The sequence below is a fragment of the Nicotiana attenuata genome, chromosome 1 (assembly GCF_001879085.1).
Source record: "Nicotiana attenuata strain UT chromosome 1, NIATTr2, whole genome shotgun sequence".
Classification (NCBI taxonomy): domain Eukaryota; kingdom Viridiplantae; phylum Streptophyta; class Magnoliopsida; order Solanales; family Solanaceae; genus Nicotiana; species Nicotiana attenuata.
The window spans coordinates 59,825,259-59,851,442 of NC_031989.1; positions in this window are offsets into that span (position 1 = coordinate 59,825,259).

The following is a 26,184-nucleotide window of genomic DNA, read 5'->3' on the forward strand; positions in this document are numbered from 1 at the left end:
TTTCTCCTCCTTCCACACCGATGACTTCACGCCCACTGATGCCAACCGCTCCTTCACCTCCAGCACTAACTGCATCTCCTTCACCGACATCAACGGATCAAGAGAGGGATGCTTCTTCCCTTCGATCTCCTAACCACGGAAAGTTGGGGAGCAACTATGCTATACCTTCTCAAGACTCCCAAGGGAGGCGAAACGCCACCCTTTTAATTTTGAAGGATTTTCACGTCCTCTCAAGGTCGGTGAAGCTCACCAATTACATGAAGCCACTGTCTTCGGTGAAGAATTGGAAGAAAATGCGCTCCCTTTCTGGGGAGTGCCTAATAAACAACAACATGCACAGTGCAACACTTGTATCACACTAGTTTCCTCGTATCTTTTTTTCTGCTTACATGTTGCAATGGTAATCATAATCTCAATCTTATCTTTTTGGGCCAACCTTCTTGCTTCTGAAGGCCTGCAAAGGTTGATCCATGACAAACAAGGATTTGCTTTTGAGCGGGATTAACTTTTGGCTGAAAGGAACCAGCTTGATGCATGCCTCCCCGTGTTGGAGGCAAAAGATGCTGAGATGGATGAGCTTGAGGCTCAGTTACAGCATAGTGAGAAAGATAGGATAGCCCACAGTCAAGAAGCTGATTACATGAAAATCTTCAAGAAGCTAAGGCTAAGTAATCCGGACTTCACGATGCTACCATCACGGATGCCGAGCGCAAGTCTGCCTTAGAGGAGCAAATCAATAACTTGAAGGCCAACTTATGCTCCAAAACCGAGGAGGCCAATGCCGCCAAAAAGAATAGGGCCCGAATGGAAGAGTGGCTTAAGAGGGCTATGGAGCAAAACTAGCTTTACTCAACTACCAATGTTGAGCTTGACTCCCACATCAACGCTATAGAAGCCGAAAGAGAAGGGCTCCAGACCGAAATTGATAAACTCCAAGAAAAACTCCAGGACCAAGAGGATTTCCTCATCTTTGAGAACACTTATGCTATAGTTAACTGCTCGTGAAATCTTCCAACTCAGACCTCTACAACTGACTCAAGTTTCGAGTATTCGAAAACCGAAGGGGAGACTAAAGAAAATGAGGGCCTTGACCCGGTAGTGAATTCGCCTTCCTTTACAGGGGAAACACATATCCATTTCTGCCTTCGAGTTTTGGCGGCAATGATGTACAATTTCTTTTTTTTTGTTTTGTATTTTGTAATTATGCCAAAGCTTTCATCGAGTTTGGCACTTGATAAATAAATAATTTCTTGCTTAAGTATTGTGCAAAAATATTCCTTTTATGCTTAGTCGATTAAAGTTTTAGGTATACTTTCGTCTGATAGCTTTTGATTTTGGGCATAAACTCTTTCGAAATATACCCTTTACTGTGAGGGTTTTATAAAAAAGGGCCTTATGTTTACGGTTCTCTTGAAAAGGACGTCTCATGTTTATTTCGACACAAGCATTTGAAGTTTTAGTTAACTTTCAAACGATAAAATTAACTCATCATTTGGACAAGAAATAAGATATAAATAAAAGGACTTTATTTTATTCCTTCTATATTTAAAAGTACATAGGTATTCGTTTGCTTAAATGAATAAAGTTGCCAATTCATGTGGCTAACTTGTACAAATTATTTTTACGGGGTTGATCTTGCAGTCTCCAGTCCTGATGAAACACTAATCCCAGTTCTCGTGGCATTTTTTGGTGCCGCATCAAACATTATTCTCCCCCTCAGTGTTCGAATGTGAAGCATGCGAATTCGAACACTGGAAGTATTGTACCCAGGTTGTTGCTTTACCGGTGGAAACAACTTGTGAACGGTTAAATAATCCCTTTTTAACAATGGAAGGCAAGACTTGCCATCGAGCCAAATATTATTTAACCATTCACGTAGTCGTTTAACATCGATGTGAAAATTTTAGTGTCTTGATATTCAAAGGTCTTTCCTTTGCTGATGATGCCTCCTTCGTAGTATGTTTTTCATCGTTGCCTCATTAAAACCCTTGCCAGAAAGAGCCAATTGGGACAAAAACTGGGCGAAGAAAAAAAGAGTGTTGGACATATATTGAGTATTTGTAGGAACCATCAGCAATAAAACCTTTTGTGATGACTCGCGTTCCAATTACTGGGAAATTTTACTCAATCTTGATTTTCAACTTGTATGACCCCTTACCGATGATAGTTGAAACCTGGTAAGGACCTTCCCACGTTGGCCCCAGTTTTCCAGTGTTGACTTCCCGAGTTCTCTGAGTCACCTTCCTCAAAACAAAATCCCCTACTTTGAAATAGAGGAGATTGGCCCCCTACTGCGATATAATATCATTTCATCCTTTGCTTTTGAGCCTCCATCCTCACGTACGCCAAGTCTCGGTGTTCATTGAGAAGGTCCATCTTCACTAGTAACGCTTCTTTGTTTGTCTTTTTGTTTGCTCACGAAAATCATAAAGTCTCTCCCCCATTTCTACCGGTATCAGAGCCTCCACGTTGTAAACGAGTGAGAAGGGTGTGTCTCCTGTGCTTGACTTTCCCGTTGTCCGATATGCCCATAGTACTCCCGGTAGCTCATCGGGCCACTTGCCTTCAGTATCTTCCAACTTATTCTTAAGGTTCTAAATAATCACTTTGTTGGTTGATACCGCCTATCCGTTAGCACCTAGGTAGTACGATAAAGATCTAATTCTCTTGATTTTTAACTGTGGCCCGTTATCAGAAGAGATTTCCTTTGGTATTTGATAAGTGGGGATTTTGACTACTTATTAGCACTTTTTAGCTTTTGTTCTAGTCCAAAAGCGTTTAATTTATGTTCCCGAAAACTAGTGAAATATGCTTAATTGCAGGAATATTAGAAGATGAGCTCCCAAGATGAAATCCAACTCAAGAAGGAGTAATCTGAACTCAAGGACAAAAACAGGCACAAAAGCTCAGAAGTGCGGACCGCAGATTATCATCTGCGGCCGCAGGTTGTGAAGAAATTCCCATTAGAGAAATGTGCAAAGTGCGGTCCGCACATGATATGTGCGGCCGCAGAAATTGGGTCAGAGCAAAAGACCAAAGAACCTGCATCTCAAGTCCAACAAAAGTGCGGTGGCCCACAGAAGAGAAGCTACACGGCCGCAGTCACATTTGTGCGGACCGCAGAAGAGCAAGGTGCGGCCGCAGACATTATTGTGCGGACCGCAGAAAGAGAGCAGTGCTGCCACAGTCCAAAATTACGCGACCGTAGATTTCCAACCCTGTCAAGACTGAAGAAAAGTGCGGACCGCACATGGAATTGTGCGGCCGCAGAACCTCTGAAAGGGCATTTTTTTTCCAAAAATTTCAGTCCTGTATGAATAGAAGAGTTTTATTTTTTTTAGGTTAAGTTTTGACATCAGCTGCTACAGTGGACGGTTTCTTTTACTCTTTTTAGTAGTTTTTGCTATTTTGAACATTGATTTCGTCATTTTAATTATCAATATGGGTTTAATTATCATTTCTTCTTCTACTTCTTCTATTTTAAGCATGAGTAGCTAGATTTTTACTACGGTTGTGACCCAACCCTAGAATGTATACTTAATGGGTTTTTGAATTATTGCTTGTTTATGGTTGGGTATTTATTATTTAGCCTTGTTCTTGCTTTTAATTGTAAAATTAATGGTTGCAAATATTAGTTCATGCCTATTTGACTTGGTCTCTACTTGAGAAAGAGAGACTTAGTCTAGGAAAACTTGGCTAACAAGAAACTGGGTCAATCGAGAGATAGATAAGCCCAATTAAAGGGTTGAACCAAGAGATAGTAAAACCTGAATTGAGCTCTTCATCAACCGTTTTGTTCAATACCCATTTGGACTTGAGAAAGCCAAATTGGGCAAAATCACTCTCTGACCGAGAGGTATTCAGTGGGTACTTGAGTGTTGATAGCTATAATACACCCCGACCAACAAAACAAGCTTTAAAGTTTACAACCCATTAGGCAAACACCTAGGTGAAAGTCATAGCCCTAGGCCTTTTTTATCATTTGGACAACAAAAACAATTTCCTAATTCTTTCTTAGTTTACAATCTTAGTTTAAATTAGACCTAGAAACAACTCAAGTCCGTGGAAGTGTAAATTGAGACAGTTTAAGCTCATACACTATAATATATACCCCTAAGTTCCATTCATAGCTCCCTGTGGAAAATCGACCCCGACTCCTTGTTGGGTATCAATTGCATCGACCATTTCATAAACTTAAATAGACGTGTGACTTGGACGAGATCAATTTTTGGCGCTGTTGCCGGGAAGCTAAAAACTTTGATTTAGCTATATATTTGGTTTTGTGTGTGAATTGTCTTCACTGATTTTTGCGGTGCAACAATGGTTCTCAACAATGATCAACTCGGAAACATACCTTTAGGGGATGTGGACGCTGAATATGACCACGTTGAAGAGGTTCTTCTTGAACCTCAAGCAAATAGAAGAGGCCGATCGTCTCAAGACAACATCCCAGTTCCACCCCCACCTCCACCAAGAGCGGCTCCACACCAGATGTTGCTGAATGAAGGGTATGCAAGTGCCATAGTCCTGCCGCGCATTAGGGTGGGCAACTTTCAAATTACAAATGTGATCCTTACATTGCTAGAGCAGCGAGGATTCTTCACCGGGGCTCCTAGTCAAAATGCATACAAACACTTGAAGGGGTTTGTGGACACTTGCTGGGGGAGTAAACAAACAAGAGTCTCCAAGGATGCTTTATGGTTGAGGCTATTTCGTTTCTCTCTACGGGGAAAAGCCTTGGATTGGTTGGAGAGATTGCCAAACCATACCATCCATACATGGAATGAGTTGGCGGAGAAATTTACTGCCAAGTTCTTTTTTCCCGGGCATATGGCTACTCTTAGAGACGAGATTCTAGCATTCAAACAAGATCCCAATGAGCCGTTACATGAGATATGGGAGAGGTACCGATCAATGGTCAAAGAGTGCCCTAATAATGACATGACAGAGGCTATGATTCAACAAACTTTCTATCGAGGGATCAATACAACCAATCAGTGCATGGTCAATCAAGGTGGAAATTTCATGATAACGCCGTATGTGAAAGCTTGTGAGATTTTAGATGAAATGGCAGACACTTCAACGGCATGGCAAAGTCGGGCAAGTGTCCCTCAAGGTGATCCAAACGTGATTCGCCTCCATAAAGAATTGCATGACCATGGACAAGCCATAGCCGAGTTGACCACCACAAAGAATCAATTAGCCAAGGCTCAACTTCAACAAGTGCAAAGTCCTAAGCAAGTCAATGCCATGGAGGGAGTAAGCACGTTGGTGAACAAAAGAAGAGTAAAAGGTCTGCATGTGCTAAACCTAGTGGAGAATTATGTGCAAGAAGATAGTGGGTTTGACCAAGATGAATCTTACAATGAACAAGAGGAGGAAGTGAAATACGTGAACAACTTTCAAGGGCAAAGAAACAACTCCAAAGGCCCAAATCAACAACAATGGCGACCTCAAGGTACTCAAGATAATCGGAATTCTAACAACCAAGGTAATTGGAGTGGTGGCAACAATCAAGGGAATTGGAGTAATAAAAACAATCAAGGAAATTGGAGTGGTGGAAATAACCAAGGCAATTGGAATGGCAACAACCAAGGATATTGGTGAGGAAACAATCAAGGGGGATGGAATAATAATCAAGGCAATCGGGGGTCGGGCTTTCAAAGGCCCCCAATGTATCGACAACCGACCAACCCGCCTCCTTTTCCTTCCCAAGGTCCAAGTTCTTCCAACAATGAGATGGGACGAATTGAGAATATGTTCAAACAAATTATGGAGAAGAATGCCAACTCTGATTCCCAACTAGCCTCACACACCACATCAATTCGCAACTTGAAAGTTCAAATGGGGAAAATCTCTCAAGATCTAAACACTCGTCCGGGGCACTACCAAGTGACACGGTGGTGAACCCAAAGGGTGTGAACAACACGGGACATGCCATGGCCATTACTACAAAGAGTGGAAAAGGTGGTAATGCACCACCTCTAGTCAAAGGAAACTTGTGGATGATGAGTAAGTGGTACAAGAAGATGAGACCCCGAACAATGTGGTGCAACCAAATGATGAAGTGCGGGTCGATATTGATGACAATGTGGAAGAGACTCAAGGAAGTAAACCCGTATAGGGAGCATGTTATTGACATACTGGAACTGGTAGTGCAAAAGGCTAAGGCACCATTGTCTAAGCCTCATCCTCCATATCCTCAAAGGCTTGCCATGAAAAATGGCGAGCATCAATTCAAAAATTTCATTACATGATGAAGAGTCTATCGATCAATGTGCCATTGGTAGAAGCTTTGAGCCGGTTATGCAAAGTTCATGAAGGATTTGTGACAAAGAAGATATCGATGAATTTTAAAACTATCAAAGTCACTCATCAAGTGAGTGCAATTGTGCATTCAATGGCTCCTAAATTGGAAGATCCTGGCGCTTTCACAATCCTTTGTACAGTTGGAAGTGCCGAGTTTGCTAAAGCTCTTTGTGATCTTGGGGCAAGTATCAACTTGATACCCTATTTGCTTTTTCAAGACTTTGGGAATTGGGCAACCAAGACCCACATCTATGAGATTACAAATGGCCGATCGTACCATGAAGAGACCATTGGGAGTGATTGAGGATGTTTTGGTTCGTGTCAACAAATTCATTCTTCTAACGGATTTTGTCATTCTTGATTGTGAAGTGGAATATGAGGTGCCGATTATTCTTGGGAGACCTTTCCTTGCTACGGGGAAGGCTCTTGTTGATGTGGAAGCTGGAGAACTTACTTTCTGGGTTGGTGATGAAAAGGTGGTTTTCCATGTGTGTAAATCTATGAGGCAACCAATACAATGAGGTGTGCTCTTTCGTGGACTTGGTGACCAATGTGATTGTGGATGAAACAAGTGTTGTGATGAATGTTGATAATACATTGGAGGCCATCTTGCTCAACTTTGATGACAAAGACATGGAGGGCTTATGAACCCCGCAAATTGTCCCTGTATCTTGAAAATAGGACAACTCCTCCTACAGAGCCTTCAATTGAAGAGCCTCCTATCATGGAGTTGAAGCCATTGCCTCCACATCATCGGTATGAGTTTCTTGGCCCTTTATCTATTTTACCGGTTATTCTTTCCTCATGTTTGACTAACGTACAGGTAGACTCTGTATTGGCGGTGCTACAAAAGAGGAAGAAGGCTATTGGATGGATATTGGCGGACATTCGAGGGATAAGCCCCGCATTTTGCATGCAAAAGATTAACTTGGAGGAAGGAGCCAAACCATCTATTAAACATCAAAGGAGACTCAATGAAGCCATGCAAGAGGTTGTAAAAAAAGAGATCATTAAGTGGTTGGATGTCAGGGTTGTCTACCCGATTTTCGATAGTTCATGGACTTCTCCGATTCAATGTGTCCCAAAGAAAGGGGGCATGACGGTGGTCACCAACGATAAGAATGAGTTGATTCCTACAAGAACGGTGACCGAGTGGAGAGTGTGTATGGACTATCGTAAGCTCAAAAAAGTCACAAGGAAGGACCATTTTCCACTTCCCTTCCTAGATCAAATGCTTGATAGATTGGTCGGTCGTGCTTTCTATTGTTTCCTTGATGGGTATTCCGGCTACAACCAAATTATTAATGCTCCGGAGGATCAAGAGAAAACTACCTTTACATGTCCTTATGGTACTTTCGCCTTCAAGCGGATGCCATTTGGGTTGTGCAATGCACCGGCGACTTTCCAAAGGTGTATGATGCCGATCTTCATGGACATGGTGGAGAATTACCTTTAAGTCTTCTTGGATGACTTCTCGGTGGTCGGGAATTCTTTTGATGATTGTCTCACAAACTTGGATAAAGTGTTGGCAAGATGTGAAGAAACAAATTTAGTATTAGATTGGGAGAAATGTCATTTCATGGTCGAGGAAGGCATTGTCCTTGGCCACAAGATCTCAAAGAATGGCATTGAAGTCAACAAGGCAAAGATTGAGGTGATTTCTAAACTTCCACCTCCAATTTCGGTGAAAGACATGCGAAGCTTCTTAGGCCACGTAGGATTTTACCGGCGTTTCATCAAGGATTTCTCTAAAGTGGTGAACCCGTTGTGCAAGCTTTTGGAAAAAGATGCTAAGTTCCACTTCAATGATTATTGCATGAGAGCTTTTGAATTGCTAACGGTCAAGTTGACTACTACTCCCATTATCACCGCTCCAAATTGGAGTGTTCCTTTTGAGCTCATGTGCGGTGCAAGCGATGTAGCGGTAGGGATTATTTTGGGGCAATACATCAATAAGATTTTTCATCCGGTCTACTATGCTAGTAAGACCATGAATAGTGACCAAGTCAACTACACTGTTACGGAGAAAGAGCTCCTTGCCATTGTATTTGCTATGGAGAAGTTCCGCCCATAGTTGATGGGTGCAAAAGTGATTGTCTACACAGATCATGCGGCACTTTGTTATCTTATGAGTAAGAAAGATTCCAAAGCTCGATTGATGAGATGGGTTCTTTTGTTTCAAGAGTTTGATATTGACATCCAAGATTGAAAAGGAAGTGAAAACCAAGTGGCGGACCACTTGTCTCGTTTGGAGGAGGAGGGGAGGCCGCTTGATGGCCTCAAAATCAATGAATCTTTCCCCGATGAGCAACTTTTGGCTATTTCAATGAAAGAGGTGCCATGGTTCGCGGATCTAGCCAATTTTCTTGTGAGTGGTATCATCCCGGATGAGTTCTCTTCAAACCAAATGAAGAAGCTCAAACGGGATTGTCAAGACTATTATTGGGAGGAACCGTACCTTTCTGGATTTGTACGGATGGAGTGATTCAAAGATGTGCATCGGAGAAGGAACAATGTGAAATTCTTGGAGCTTGCCATTCTTTACCACATGGAGGTCACCATGGTGGAGCGAGAACGGCGGCTAAAGTGCTAAGTTGCGGTTTCTATTGGCCCACTCTTTACAAGGATGCAATTGATCTAGTCAAGCATTGTGATGAATGTCAAAGAGCAAGCGGAATCTCAAAGAAAAATTAAATGCCCCTCACCACCATTTTGGAGATTGATTTCGATGTGTGGGGTATTGACTTCATGGGTCCTTTTGTGAGTTCTTGTGGAAACACCTACATCTTAGTCGCAGTTGATTATGTATCCAAATGGGTTGAAGCCGTTGGTCTACCCAACAACGAGGTGAGAAGTGTGGTGGCGTTCTTGAAGAAGAATATTTTCACAAGGTTTGGTACTCCACGGGCTATCATAAGCGATGGGGGGTCGCATTTTTGCAACAAAGCTTTCGACACCTTACTCACCAAGTATGGCTTCACTCATAAACTCACGACTCCCTATCATCCACAAGCAAGCGGTTAAGTGAAAGTCTCCAACTGGGAGATAAAGAGTATTTTGTCCAAAACACTGAATGCTAAACGGACGGATTGGTCAAAGAAACTTGATGATGCTTTATGGGCTTATAGGACGGCTTACAAAACACCCATCGGAATGTCTCATATCGGTTGGTGTTCGGAAAAGCTTGTCATCTTCCGGTGGAACTTGAGCATAAAGCCATATGGACATTAAAGAAGTTGAATCTTGAGTGGGATGTCGCCGCCAACTTAAGGGTGGCACATCTGAATGAGTTGGACGAGTTCCGGTACCATGCATACACAAGTTCGTCCTTATACAAAGAGAAAATGAAATACCTTCGTGACAAGTATATTTGGAACAAAGGGTTTAAAGAGGGTGATCTTGTGTTGTTGTTCAATTCACGATTGCAGATGTTTCCGAAAAGTTGAAGTCTAAATGGAGTGGCCCGTTTGAGGTTGTGGGTGTGATACCCTTTGGTGTATTGGACTTGAGGAATAAAAATGATGAGGTGTTTAGAATCAATGGTCACCGGGTGAAGCATTATCTGGGTAAATTTGGTGGCCACATCATGGCGGTAATTCATTTCAAGTGATGATAATCTGCATCGTGCCGCGACGTTAAATCAAGCGCTTCTTGGGAGGCAACCCATGTTTCTTTCTTTTTTTGTTCTTTTTTTTAGATAGGTCTTATTTTGTGCTAACTGGATTTGAAGTGTGTTACAGGAATGAGTGTGTTTTACATGAACTGTGCTCAAAAAAATTGGCTAAGTATGGAAAAAGTGCGGACCGCAAAATTTGGATTGCTATAGCAAAAAGGAACCTGCGTACACACAAATAAGAAAGGGAAAATGCAAACTCTCTGAAGTTTGTTTGTCAGAGAAACAGCCAAAGTGCGGCCGCACAGCGAATCTGCGGTCCGCACCAAAATCTGCGGCTGCACATCTAAATCTTCGGATCGTAGATCAGCAAAGGCAATTGAACTACCAGGTAGCAGAGTGCGGACTGCATAAGGAATTCTGCGGCCGCACTCGATCTCTTTTCCCTTAAGTTTGGTCCTTTAGTATAAATAGTACTTGTGGGGTTACTGTTCGACTTCTTCCCTCTCTGAGCTCAAAAATTCTTAAAAATTTACATTTCTTGCTAAAGTAGTTGTTCTCAAGCCTAACATCTATGATCACTCATCTGCATTACTTCAAATCTGGTATGCTCAAATCACTTCTAGGATTCTTCAATTTTCTTAGTTTAATTTACAATTTGTTAGTTATTTTAGGCTATTTGTCACTAGAGGTCGATTTTATATCCATGTGGGGGTTTAAATTGTGTTGGGTCAACTCCTAATTTCTATTTGTGGAATGGGTATCTTGATTATCATGTTTTATTTCTATTACCATGTTGAATTTGTGCAAAAATTGAAACCCTTAGGAAGTCTTCCCGATTTAATTTTGAAATCTGCGGACCGCACAATGTGCGATCGCAGAAGTGAAGATTATGGGCAGTTGGTGAAGCATGATTTTGCGGACCGCACTTGAAATTGTGCGGACCGCAGAAATTCCATCGCGGCCGCAGAAAAAGTGTGTGCAGCTACATATCAGACCAATCTCTATCTTCAGAGAGTTGTTATATTGAGGTATCCAACGTGCGGCCGCAATGACAATTGTGCGGACCGCACTTCAGATGTGCGATCGCACTCAGAATTGTGCGAACCACAGTTTCATCTCTCCGGCCCCAAGTTCAAATTGTGTGGTCCGCATAACCCAGGCTACGGCCGCACTTACAATTGTGCGAACTGCAGTTCCCCACCCTGCAAACATGTTATGTTCTGTTGATGTCTATTTAGCTACACTTGGACTAGAACTGACTTCTGTTGTTGCTTGGTACAAATAATAGCTAGATCACGAGGCCGTGGTGATACATCAAAGGGGAGGGGTGAACTTTCCAGAGGCCGAGGCAAGAGTGCCTTACCCCGCGCCCTTCAAAATACTATATCCAAAAAGGCGACAACTGGCCGAGGTAGAACTGCAGAGCTCGCCGAATCAAGCTTAAGTGTCCCGTCTAGGGAAGCATCGGAGAGCGACTCAATGCAAGAGCAGCCTGCTATTCAATCACAGCCAAAGTAGCTTCAGGGAAGATATCAACTCCGAGACGAGACTTCTACCTATGAGAGCACTTCCGAGGGTTCGGAAGGTGACAGTCAAGCTTCAGATCCCTCATCTATATATGCCCCCGACGCACCAACTACTACAGTGGATGTAGATGATAGTCGAGGGGGTGATACTAGAGTTGCCGGCCTTGAGAGGTCGAAGAAGAAAGAGATGCGGGAAGATAGATTTGTTAGTCCGGCTGCCTTTATGATTTTGAGAGTGGTGTCTGCTCTTGAGCGTCAGTTCATTCTGAAAGACCTTGATAAATACAACCAGGCAGTGTTGAGACAGTTCCGGGAGCAGACGGGATGGATGTGGTTCACCCAAAGTGTGGTAGAATCCAAGGAATACCTGGTCCGAGAATTTTACGCCAATGTGGTGCATATAAAGCAAGGGACTAAGGTAACAAAATTGAGAAATCTAAAGGTGAGATTCGACCAGAACACCCTAAACACTTATTTAGTGTTTGAGGATTTGGAGCCTGTGAAATACCTGGAAAAGCTAGCACTGGGAGATGCAGCTCGCCCATGGCTAGCCGAAATTCTTGCAGCTGTGGGTCTGCTTCCAGCATGGATCACAGCAAGGGTCCTATTCAGCGGAACACTCTAAACAATGAGGCAAAGGGATCGCAGGCGTTCGTGTGTAGCAGACTAGACCCGTGCTAAAATGAAACAAATCTTCTGATTCCGGGGGCAGTGCTAGTTGCCTCTATCATGACCAGGTACCCAATCAATGTGGGTGTCGGGATGTCGTCCAACATGTCTGTGGTTGCCAGGCAAGGTGACACCTCCTACCCATATCCCAACACTATCACTGAGTACCTTATGGATGCGCGGTGGAGTCAAAGGATTTTGATACGAAGGTTCGGGCTACGAAGCCCTTCTCATGTTATTCTTTGATGGGTGGTGGAAACCTAAAGAAGAAGGCTCAGCCCCCTACTACTGCAGGCCATCTGATGAGCCCGCTGGGGTAGCTGCTGAGACAGTCGACGTGCCATCTACTTCAGCAGAGCCTTCAGCCAGTATAGCTGCCATGCCCCCATCTTTAGCATCAGTGCCTTCTACCTCGGCTTTGAAGCCGGTGCATATGCCCACTCATCCATTATCTGCGTTGCGAGTCTCCCAGACATTGGCAAGCCTCAACAACTGGATGCAGATAGTCACTGCAAAGCTGTTTCTGACATATCTGGTACTGTTGTAGCGCAGTCATCCGCTCCGGCACCCCAGATTCCTCCGATATTGGAGGATACATTGAATAAGATCTTGGAGAACCAGACCACCATCATAAACACCTTGGTAGCACATGGAACAGTTATTGAGGAGCTGGGGAAGCAGGTAAAGAAAATAAAGAAATCCCAGGCGTCTAAGAAATCAGTTGATAGGCTGAGGAGAGAGGTGACCAGGATAGCAGCACCTGGTGATCTTCCATTTGACATGCTGATGGAGTCAGATCCAGCAGCACCAGCAGATCTAGCAGCACCATCGGCTCCAGTGGCACCAGCTGGCCAGTCTGAGGAGCCACACCTGGCTGCTGACACTGCCGAGGCGGTACGCCAGATGTTCGCCAACCCAGCTACTCCCAGAGCCGAGGATGATGAGATCCAGTTAGAGGAGACTGAGGGCGGTAATGCTGCTATGGACACAGACCTGTCCAAGGCCACATAGAGAGTCCTCTTTACCCTTACCCTTACCCTTCCTTATTCTTATTTTGTTAAGCATTGGGGACAATGCTTATTTTTATTCGGGGGGTGGAGTTTATTTTCTATTTGGATGATTTTTAGACATTTGGTTTGTAATAACTGAAAATATTTTCTTCTTTCTGTTTATTCAGTATATATTCTCTCCTTTCTCTCTTGATGTATATATTCTCTCTTTTCCTCTCTCATTATGTATATTCATTATGCTTTCAGTAGTTTGCTTTGTAGCTTCTTTATTCTGTTTTCTTATTAGTCAATGTTTAATTTAGTAGCTTCTTATTTAATCTAATAGCTTCTTTTTTATTTAGTAGCTTCTTTTTATGTTTTAGTGGACAATAATCCTTTGGTTTTCTTAATGCCACGGCTCTTTCCAAATGTAGTTTTTGTGTGAACCGGGTGATCTTCCCAATGATGGATAGTGTGACAACCTTCTTAAGGGATTGAGTCTGTTTTTGATGTCTAGGTAGTAATAGTAGTAATAATGAATAAAAAGACCTAATTGAGTCATGCTCGAAGAGTCAAACATGCTTCACTTGGTACCAACACACTTAACTACGTGCTTATGGTTAAAAATAAGGTTTTTGGAAAGAAATAGCTCTAGTTAGTGACCTTCTGACTCTTATGTTGACTTAGGCAATCATCGAGTGGTTTAGTCGAACCATAGTGATTTTCAATCTTGAATATGGTGGTTGTGGGCCCTCGACTCTATCCTCTTTAACAATGCAACTGCATGAGAGGTGAGATGTTTTTGCTGCAAGTCCAAGTACCCATGTGAATGGTCTAGAACTTGCCCCGAATGTGTTTGTAGGCGGAATTGTAAAGTTTTGCTTTGCTTGAGAAATGATTCTAGGCTCTCCTTGTCCCGCTTGAAATTTTCCATGGCCTACCAATGTTGTTATCCTAGTCAACCCATTTGAGCCTAAAATCTTTCTCATTTGATAACCATGTTGCAAGCCTTTACACGTTCTATCGTGACCCTCTCTTGGCACCCGAGCATTCTTTAACACTCTTGTAAAATAATTGGCTAAAAATGTAAGTTTTGGGGAGTGATGAGGAGTTTGAAAAAGGTATCAAGGCACAACAAAAAAGAGAAAAGAAATGAAGAGAAGGAAAGTCAAGAAAAAGAAAGAACAAAAAGAAAAATGAAAAAAGAAAGTGAATAAGTTGAAGAGTTGAAGGGATTCAAAGAAAAGCAATGATGCAAATAATGGAGAAAGCAAAGAAGGAGAAAAATGAATATCATGACCAAGAAAGAGTGATGTTAAATCTCTCTAGTTCCACTAAGGAAAAGAAAATAACTCAAAGAGTTGGCAAAGCATGAGCCGAGAAAAAAAAATGGAGTGCTTAAGGAAAGATGAACCCGTTCCATCATAACATATCCAACCTTAGTCCAAAAGCCTTCATTACATTCCAAAAAAGCCCTACGTGATTTCAAGCCGAGTGTTATTATATTAGGGATGATTTACATGAGGGGCAATGGTACTTAAAGCCGTACTTGCGACATTCTTTTGAGAGAGATGAGCGAACCTTTCACAAATCTTTGAAATGAGTGCTATATTCTTAATTGAGATATGCAAACGGAGAACAGAGGAGGAGGAGTTTGGGATCCATAATGACCTACATGAAAGAGCGAGCTTCTTTGATGAATAAAGTCAACTCTTGATGCTCAAGTGTCACATTAGAACTATTTGTACTTAAAAGTTTAACTTGTTGCCTTGTTGATAATTCATAAGTGTTGTGGGTAATTGTTGGTCCCAATTGGTGTGTGATTGATCCACCTTTGATTAGCTGGAATAGCGCTTAACTTGTGAACGTGGGAATTACTTTGTTTGCTTAAGGACAAGCAAAATCTTAAGTTTGGGGGAGTTGATAAGTGGGGATTTTGACTACTTATTAGTGCCTTTTAGCTTTCGTTCTAGTCCAAAAGTGTTTAATTATGTTCCCGAAACTGATGAAATATGCTTAATTTTAAGGAATATTGGAAGATGAGCTCCCAAGATGAAATCCAACTCAAGAAAGAGTAATCTGAACTCAAGGACAAAAACAGGCACAAAAGCTCAAAAGTGCGGACCGCAGATTATCATTTGCGGCCGCAAGTTGTGAAGAAATTCCCATAAGAGAAATGTGCAAAGTGCGGTCCGCATATGATATGTGCGGCCGCAGAAACTGGTTCAGAACAAAAGATCAGAGAACCTACATCTCAAGTCCAACGAAATTGCGGACCGCATAATTATTTTGCGGTCGCAGAAGAGAAGCTACGCAGCCGCAGTCACGTTTGTGCAGACCGCAGAAGAGCAAGGTGCGACCGCAGACATTATTGTGCGGACCGCAGAAAGAGAGAAGTGCAGCCGCAGTCCAGAATTATGCGGCCGCAGATTTCCAACCCTGTCAAAACTAAAGAAAAGTGCAGACTGCACATGGAATTGTGCGGACCGCACATGGAATTGTGCGGTTGTAGAACCTCTGAAAGGGCATTTTGTCCGAAAATTCCAGCCCTATATAAATAGAAGAGTTTCACTTTTTTAGGTTAAGTTTTGATATCAACTGCTACACTAGACGGTTTCTTTTACTCTTTTTAGTAGTTTTTGCTATTTTGAGCTTTTTGAACATTGATTTCCTCATTTTAATTATCAATATGGGTTTAATTATCATTTCTTCTTCTACTTCTTCTATTTTAAGCATGAGTAGCTAGATTTTTACTAGGGTTGTGACCCAACTCTAGAGTGTAAACTTAATGGGTGTTTGAATTATTGCTTGTGTATGGTTGGGTGTTTATTATTTAGCCTTGTTCTTGCTTTTAATTGTAGAATTAATGGTTGCAAACATTAGTTCATGCCTATATGACTTGGTCTCTACTTGAGAAAGAGATACTTAGTCTAGGAATACTTGGCTAACAAGAAACTGGGTCAATCGAGAGATTGATAAGCCCAATTAAAGGGTTGAACCTAGAGATAGTAAAACCTGACTTCAGCTTTTTATCAACCGTTTTGTTCAATACCCATTTGGACTTGAGAAAGCCAAATTGGGCAAAATCACTCTCTGACCGAGAGGTATTGAATGGGTACTTGAGTGTTGATAACTATAATACACCCCGACCAACAAAACAAGCTTTAAAGTTTACAACCCATTAGGCAAACACCTAGGTGAAGGTCATAGCCCTAGGCCTTTTTTATCATTTGAAAAAACAACAAAAGCAGTTTTGTAATTCATTTCTTAGTTTGCAATCATAGTTTAAATTAGATCTAGAAACAACTCAAGTCCGTGGAAGTGTAAATTGAGACAGTTTAAGCTCATACACTATAATATACACCCTTAAGTCCCATTCATATCTCCCTGTGAAAAATCGACCCCGACTCCTTGTTGGGTATTAATATTGCATCGATCGTTTCATAACCTTAAATAAAGGTGTGACTTGGGCGAGATTAGTATTCCAAACATGCAGATTATGTGGTCCCGTATGAAGTCGACCACTTCGCGTTCACCGATCTTTTGTTAAGGACTTGCTTCAACCCATTTAGTGAAATAATCAGTTAAAACTAAAAGAAATCTTACCTTTTCGGGGCCCGGTGGTAGAGGACCAACTATGTCCATCCTTCATTTCATGAATGGCTAGGGGGACAACACCTAACGCAAAAGTTCTGCTGGTTGGTGCATCGACTTTGCATGATATTGACATTTGTCACATTTTTGACCGAATGCCTTTGCGTCCTGCTCCATTCGAGAAAGTAGTAACCTGCCGTGATCAACTTTAGCACTAATGAGTGTGCACCAAAATGATTCCTGCAAACTCCTTCGTGGACTTCCCTATCACGTAGTCTGCCTCCGAGTCCCCTAGACATCGGGCCAATGGACCCAAGAACGACCACCTGTATAACTGCCCATCTACAAGGCAGTAGCAAGCTGCTTTGATTCGCGTGCCCAAGATGCCTTTGAGTCCTTGGGTAATTTACCATGTCGGAGATACTCGATGAAATCATTCCTCCAGTCCCAGACCAAGTTGGCTGAATTTACTTCACAGTAACCATCCACGTCCAACACCGAACGTAGAAGTTGGAGGATCGTATCGGAATCAAATCCTTTCATCTCTATGGATGACCCCAAATTAGCCAATGCATCTGCTTCCACATTTTCTTCCCTTGGAATGTGGATTATTGGCCATTCCCTGATCGTGCAAACAACGCTTGAACCTTTTTCAGATACAGTTGCATGTGTTCTTTCTTTGTGTTGAAAATCCCATACACTTGGTTAACTACTAACTGGGAGTCATATTTTACTTCGATGACCTTTGAGTCTAGTCCCCGGGCTAGTTCCAGCCCTGCAACCAAAGCCTCATACTCGGCTTCATTGTTAGTTAATGGAACAGTTTTAGTGGCTTGACTCAGAGTTTCCCCCGAGGGCGTGATTAGAACTACCCCGATACCGGACCCTTTTACATTGGGAGCTCCATCCGTAAACAAGGTCCAAACTCCTGATGCCGTTTACGACACCAGCACTACTTCCTTAGCAGCCAAGGACATTAACTGTCACGACCCCAATTTCCCTCCGTAGGATGTCGTGACGGCACCTAGTCTCTAAGATTAGGTAAGCCTAACACTTACTGAATTAGTAGAAGAATTCAACCACCAACTGATATATATGAAATAGAACTCTTTATACATAACTTACAATCCCAAAATCGGTAGTACAAGTCATAAGCTCTATTGAGGATGCTAGAAAATCCCTAAATACAATTGTTCAGAACAGAATTAAACAGTACAAGTACAATATCAGAAGGTGACTCCGAGGCCTGCGAACACGACGGTAGGTTTACCTTGAGTCTCCACAGCAATGCTTAACTAGCTAGCTAGTAATCAATAATAACTGAGGCACCTGGATCTGCCCAAAAATGTGCAAAAGGGTAGTCCACCACAGCAGTACCCAGTAAGTATCAAGACAAACCTCGGTGGAGTAGTGACGAGGGATAGTCAAGACACTTACTGGACTAAACAACATGAACAAGTGTGAAGGTGAACTAACAGGGAATAATATTAACATAAATCTAGGCAGGATAAGGAATACAAAACAATACTTGTAATGATACACTAGTAACAATAATATCTAATAGGAAGCAGTCAGGTAATAATGTTGTTATCACGCCCCAAACCTGGGGAGGTGTGGCTGGCACCCGGTGCCGTGCTGGCCTGAGCGAACCACTCTGTAGCTCATGATCGTTCGACCAAAACTAGAACAAACATAGGTCGAGTTAGCTGAACTCATTTTTTTTGTAACTATCGTGGGCCCACATGTCCACGACTCATAATGTACAACTGTAAGTGGCAACACTGTATCAATAAACTATCGTTCTTAAAACATGAATACATATGGGACGTCAAGGCCTCTGACATACTATACAAACTGAACCTCTGTCTACAAAGCCTCTAAGATTATTTAACATCAAATGGGACAGGGTACCAGCCTACCCATAAGTCTATAGCAAAACTCTGACACGATGACTCATAGACTCGGCTGCACTCCGAATGAGGTCGAGTCTTACCGATCTTTCACTGAATGCCAATCTCGTCTACTATGAGGGCTCGCCAAAATGATTATCTATACCTGCAGGCATGAATGCAGCATCCCCAACAAAAGGACGTCTGTACGAATAATGTACTGAGTATGTAAGGCAGAACTGAAACATAACAATAAGTCAACATGAATTAAAGACATATAAGAATCAACCTGAATCTCTGAAGTGCCACCGTATATTCATACTTATTATACTTACATATATAATGCTTCTTTTTGAGACTATTTCTATTATCCATATCGTATGATGCATGACTGCCCAACTGATCAGTGGTAACTGCCCGACCGGCTGTAGCGCGGTGGTAAATGCATGACTGCCCGATCGGCCGTAACTCGATGGTAAATATGTAACTGCCCAACCGGCCGTAGCTCGATGGTAAATGCATGACTGCCCGACTGACCGTAGCTCGGTGGTAAATGAATATGCATGACTGCCCAACTCGGTGGTAAATAATGATACATAACTACCCAACCGGTGGTAACTGCCCGACCGGCCGTAGCACGGTGGTACATGAATGAAGATGCATGTACATGTATCACTATATTATAAACATTAACATTTCTATCATATACCTCAATAGGGACTAGATACATACTTAGACATGCTAGAATATCACTTTACGGGAATTAATAACGTAGACATCCTTAACTGCTAAGAGTAGAACTACTTATGGAATATCGTTACGTTTACGTATCGTTGCTTGGATCATGTCAAAAGAAAGAAGGGATAGCCTTAACATACCTGAGCCGATTCTCTTGACAATCCCTCTAACACACGTTAATTGCGACAAGACACGGAACAAGTCATATGAAAAGCTCAAAGCAATCACGTTGCTATGCAAAGAAAATCTTGGCCGAAAAACCTTTCCTTAAGAACTTAGCAACAACGTTGCTATTTGGAAAATGAATTAACTTTGCTATGAAATTTCAGTTTGAATTTTGGTTGAAGACATCACGTTGTAGTGTTTTTGTATGAATGGGTAGGAAATTGGTAAGAATTCACGTTGCTAATGTGTAAAACTTCACATCTGATTGTAATGTGTGTAAGGAATTGAAGGAATTTGATTGTAGTGTCTTGTATTCAAGATATCAAAATGAAGTGTTATGTAATTACTTAGGTTATAAAACTTGTCCTAGCCTTGCCACCTAGACTAATGACTTAAGAGTCATTCATAGGATTAGAGGGGTGCTGCCACATGGGGGTGGGGGGGGAGAAATTTCAATCTTTATCCAACTTATTAGTTAATTAGGTAATATCCCGTTACCCGGTAATTAACCAATTACCCGTATAATTATCTCAAATTATTTAAAATTATACTTATTTTTAATACACTTTATACACCGTACTATTACGGTCATGTGGTACCCTATAAAATAAATTTCTACACTATTATTTCATTAAAACATCTCATAAACTTTTCTCATATTATGTGTATAATTTAAAACATATTCGAAAGTAGTAATATTAATAACTATATAAAATCATATTTTTCAAACTATTTTTTTTCTTTACAAAAATGTTCCACTCAAAATACCATATCAAATATATATATAACATTTTCAAGGTTGTTATACTTACGGGGTGTAGCAGCTGTAGAGCAAGCTGAACACAATCTAAGTCCGTGAAACCAAATAAATGAAAACTAGCAACAACTCAATAAGAACAACCACTTTCACACCAGATTTGTTCAAGCCTTTCCACGAGGTACCGAACCTTATAATCACAGCTCACAGGTCCCAATTCATGAACCCTAATCACTTGGAATCTTGCCACATTACAACTCACAACCGCACGGACGACTCTCGTGCCAATAGAACAATCCTCACACAGAAGGCAAGTAGATAAGAGTACGTATAATGGTCAATACGTCAGGATTCATCTTCTAAAACCGATAAAGGTGATTTAATTATGTGTATGTTTGTGCAAGTGTTCTACCACAATTCAAGTCAACAAATAAGAGTAGAGACAATGAATGGCACATAAGAACGATCACTACAAAATGTACAGTGTAATGAAGGCGGCAACAAAGTTGAAACAACGACTTGCACAACAAGATTAGCTACATAGAACTAAGCAAATAGTGCAACACGGAGGAAGACAGTCAATAGTAAGTAAAGGAGACAACAATCAAAGACAAGTACAAAAGAATGGGGAATTGACAACAAGAGCCCTACTAAGGTACCGCCTCGTAGTCTCAAATCATAAAACGAATCACAACTTTCCTTATATCACCGCGGGCCTTTATATTTAGTTTTGAAAATCATTTTTTCCAAAATAGCATCTCGCGTTTTAGCCCACCTTATCACACAGCATGGCTTGTAGTAGTTCCCCTACTAGCCACGCGTTTCAAGCCCACCTTATCTCACCGCATGCATTTCAATAACCAGACCTTACACCACCGCATGCGTATCAATAATAACAACAGCATGGCAGAAACCTCGTGCAACACAATAACAACCGCACGGCAGAAACCTCATGCAAATACAATAACAACCGCACGGCAGAAACCTTGTTCAAACACAATAACAACCGCACGGCAGAAACCTCGTGCAAACACAATAACAACCGCACGGTAGAAACCTCGTGCAAAAAACATAACAATTCTCTTAACAATAACATATGTGCCAAAACATAACAACTCAAATAAATGACTTTCACAATAGGTGCCCACATGCCACAACATATCCTTAAAACAGTTTCAATATCACAACCACACATAGCCCTCGACTCAACAACACTGAACACCAGCAACAACGACAATAATATAAGAATACGGCAAGTAATTCAGCTCAGGAACTTCAGAACACAAAGAAATGGAAGAAAGAGCTCACAAAGAAAGACACAACAGGGAATAATTGTCTCAACAAGAATAGCTCAACAAGGAAGAGATAATGTGTAGCAATGATTCCACAAAAGTACAATTCAGCGATAAGAGGGATAACATAAATCAATGATTCCAAGTAAGGATAAGTCGACAATGATAAAGGATAACAAAACTTCATTTAGGGTTGAGCAATTACGGAAGAGATATAACAAATTCAATTAAGGATAAGCAAATTATGGGAAAGATAATAATAACTTCAACTAATGATAGGCAATTCCGGAAAAGTTAATAATGACGTCAATCAAGGATAAACAATTACGGAAAAGATAGCATGGCAATAAAAGAGGCAACAACTTCAGTTAAGGCACATAAGAGTTTAATCGGCAATAAGGGTAAAACATGAAACAATTAATTCCAAATAAGATACGTAAGGGTGAATTTAGTAAATGAGGAATTTAACATGACAAAAAAACTTCATATTTAATGGACATAAGAACCTAATAGCCCTAAATGTTCAACAAAGCTTGAAATCATAAATAAAACTCATAGGAAACAATTCCGGATAATAAAGCTTCAATCTTAACAAGAATTAAAAAGTCAACCCAAAAGTCAACTCCCGGGCCCGCACCTCGAAACCTGATAAAATTCACAAAATCCAAACACCCATTCCGATACGAGTTCAACCATACCAAAATTATCAAATTCCGATGCCAATTCGTCCTCTAAATCATCATTTTACATTTTAAAAGATTTTTACAAAATTCCCCATTTTCCTCAACTCAAACCTCTAATTTAAATGATAAAAATAAAGATGGAATCATGAAACATATTGAATTCCGGGTGAAGAACACTTACCCCAATGCTTTGCTTGAAAAACCCACAAAGAATCGCTCAAATTCGAGGTCTACAACTCAAGATGTGATAAAAATGGTCAAACCCTCGATTTTGGAAAATATATTCTATTGCCCATGTATAACACATCACGATCACGTATAATAAACTTCACTGCCCAGGAAAATGCACTACATGAACGTGGAAAAAGGAGTGCGAATGCGAAGAAGTAGAACCCACACGTTCGCGATCGCGGAGCTCTCACTGCGAACGCAAAGAAGGAAATTGATCTGTCACAAAACAGGCTACGCGATCGCGACTGGAACTTCGCGATCGCGAACAAGGACATCAGGCACCAGCAACAGCAGTCCAATAACAAAGAGAAATGGCCTGTAGTCCATCCGAAACACACCCGAGGCCCCCAGGACCTCAACCAACACATCCTAAAACACGATACAAACTTAGTCGAGGCCTCAAATCACATCAAACAATGTCGAAATTACGAATTGCACCTCGAAGCAAACTTATGAACTTTCAAATCATCCAACTTCCAAAACTCGTGCCGAAACATATCAAATCAACCCGGAATGACGTCAAATTTTGCATGCAAGTCCCAAATGACATAATGAAGCTAATCCAACTCTTGGAATCGCAATCCGAGCCTGCTATCAATAAATTCAACTCTCGGTCAAACCTCTCAACCTTCCAAAACTTCACCTTTCCAATTTTCGCCGAAATGCTTCAAATTACCCTACGGACCTCCAAATCCAAATTCGGACGCAAGCCTAAGTCCAAAATCACCATACGAAGCTATTGGAATCATCAAAATGCCATTTCGGAGTCGTATGAACAAAAGTCAAATTTCGTCCAACTCTTACCGCTTAAGCTTCTAAAACAAGAATCCTTCTTTCAAATTGACCCTGAATCATCCAAAACTGAACTCGGCCATGCACGCAAGTCATAATACATAATACAAAGCTTCTCGAGACCTTAAGCCACTGAACGGGACGCTAATTCTCAAAACAACCGTCCGGGTTGTTACATTAACCCGGGAATGAAATTTGCCACAAAGTCGACCAAAACTTATGATTTGATCACAGCCATGGGTTTGTACTTGATGTCGAATTTGCTAATTTTTATTGCCCATTTAGCCAAACAGCCTGACAATTCAGGCTTGTGAAGGACATTCCTTAAGAGAAAGATTGTCACAACGGCTATTGGGTGGCACTAAAAATAAGGCCTAAGCTTTCGAGAGGCAACTACGGGAGACAAGGCTATCTTTTCGAGGTGCGAATAAAGAGTCTCCGCTCCCAACAATATTTTGCTAGTGTAGTAAACTGTAAATTGCGTACCTTCCCTTTCTCGAACCAAAACAGCACTTAGCGCTACTTCTCAGATCGCTAGATATATCAACAACTGCTCGCCTTCCCCCAGTTTTGACAGTAATGGGGGGCTAGACAAGTACATTTTTATATCTTTCATTGCTTGTTAGCATTCTGGAGTCCATTCGAAATCGTTCTTATTTTTTACAAGCAAAAAGAAGTGATCGCACTTTTTTCGAAGATCTTGAGATGAATTTGCTTAGAGCCGCCAACCTTCCGGTCAGCCTCTATACTTTCTTCACGCTTGTCAATTGGTCTGAAATGTCTTCTATAGCCTTGAGTTTATCGGAATTTACCTTGATCCCTCTTTGCAAGACCAAGAACTTGCCGGAACCAACCCCGAACGCGCATTTCTCCCGGTTGAGCTTCATGTTATGCTGTCTCAAAATGTCGAAAGTTTCTGGAAGATTCTTTAAATGATCTCATACATTCAAAGACTTGACTAACACGTCATAAATATATACTTCCATTGTTTTGCCTATTTGATTCTCAAATATTTTATTAACGAGCCTCCGATAAGTAGCTCTGGCGTTCTTAAGCCTAAAAGGCATCACATTATAGCAATATGTGCCAAAGTTTGTTATGAAAAATGTTTTTCCTGATACTCTGGGTTCATCTTGATCTGATCGTATCTGGAGTAAGCATCGAGAAAACTCATTAGCTCGTGTCCGGCCATAACATCAATCATTTGGTAAATGTTCGGCAACGGGAATGAGTCTTTAGGGCATGCCTTATTTAAATCCTTATAGTCTATGCACATCCTAAACTTGTTATTCTTTTTTGGTATTACAACTACGTTGGCTAACCATTTCGGATATTTTACCTCCCGGAACGAACCAATAGTGAGTAATCGGGTTACCCCTTCTTTAACAAACCTATTTCTGACCTCTGTTATCGGGTGTTTCTTTTGCCTTACCGGTGGGAAATTTGGATCCAGACTCAACTTGTGAACTGCTGCCTCTAATGGGATACATGTCATATCCGAGTGCGACCACGCAAAGTAGTGAACGTTAGCTTTAAGAAAATTTATAAATTCTAACCTGAGCTCGGGAGTTAATCCTATTCCTAGATGAAACTTCCTTTCCAAAAATTCTTCGAACAGGGCCACGTGCTCGAGTTCTTCCACGGTCGATTTGGTCGCATCCATCTCCTCTGGTACTTGAAAATATCTCGAAACCTGATGGGATTCCGAGGACTCCTCGCTTTTGTCATCTTCATTCGAAAAGGGAGAAGGCACTGGTTCCTATAATTGCTATTTGTTGGACTCTTTTACCTTGGTGCTAGAAACAGTCACGACGTTCATTTCCCTTGTCGCCGGCTGGTCTCCTCCTATTTTCTTGATTGCCTCTGGCGTCGAAAATTTTAACAACTGATGATATGTTAAGGGTACAAATTTCATCTCGTGTATCCATGGCCTTTGGAGGATTACATTGTAACCCATATCGCTATTCGCCACTTTGAATATAGTAGTCTTCATTACTCCTTCAGCGTGTGTGGGCAGCAAAATCCCTCCTCGGGTTGTCACGCTTATCAAGTTAAATCCAACTAAGAGTTTTGTCACAGGAACGATGTTCCCGATTAACTTTGCTTGCTCCAGAACTCTCCATTGTATTATGTTGGCTGAACTCCTAAGGTCAACCAAAACACGTTTAATTTTGAAATCTAAAACATAGAGGGAGATTACAAAGTGTCGTTGTGTGGCAGAAGAAGTCATTCATCGTCCTCCTCCGTGAAAGTGATATCATCTTCTACAACTTCTCGGAGTCTCTTGTTGTGAGTCACCTATATCTTTGTTTTCTTTGCTACTAAAAAGGTTATACCATTGACTTAGTTTCCACCGAAGATCATGATGATAGTCATCCGAGGTGACCCTTCTGCTACCTCCAAAGGCTCGGCATTATCCCAGCTTCGTCTGTAGTTGCTCTTGGATCGGTCACTTAAAAACTCCCTAAGATGGTCATTCTTTAACAATGTCGCCACCTCTTCGCGAAGATGCCAACAGTCCTCGGTTCTATGGCCCTGAGTTCCATGGTATTCACACCATAAACTAGGATCCCTCTGGCTAGGATCTGAGTGGATCGGCTTCGAAAATCGTGCTTCTTTGATATTTCTCATTGCCGACACCAACTCTATTAGGCTGATGTTGAGTTGTAATCTAATAACCGGGGATATGCGAAGACTCAGTCCCGTGGCACCTCTTTCTCTTGCAATGACCTACTATTCTGGCCACGATCGACTCTTCTATCGGTAACGACCCTATTCGATGTCTGAAACCCTTTGTTGCTATGCCCATCGGTCCTGTCGTACGATAGAAAATGACCTATTGAGGACCGCCGATCCGCATCGAAATCATTCTTAAACTTATCTTGGCTTTCATCTTGACCCCGTTCTTTAGCCGATACCGAAGACCCAAGCTGA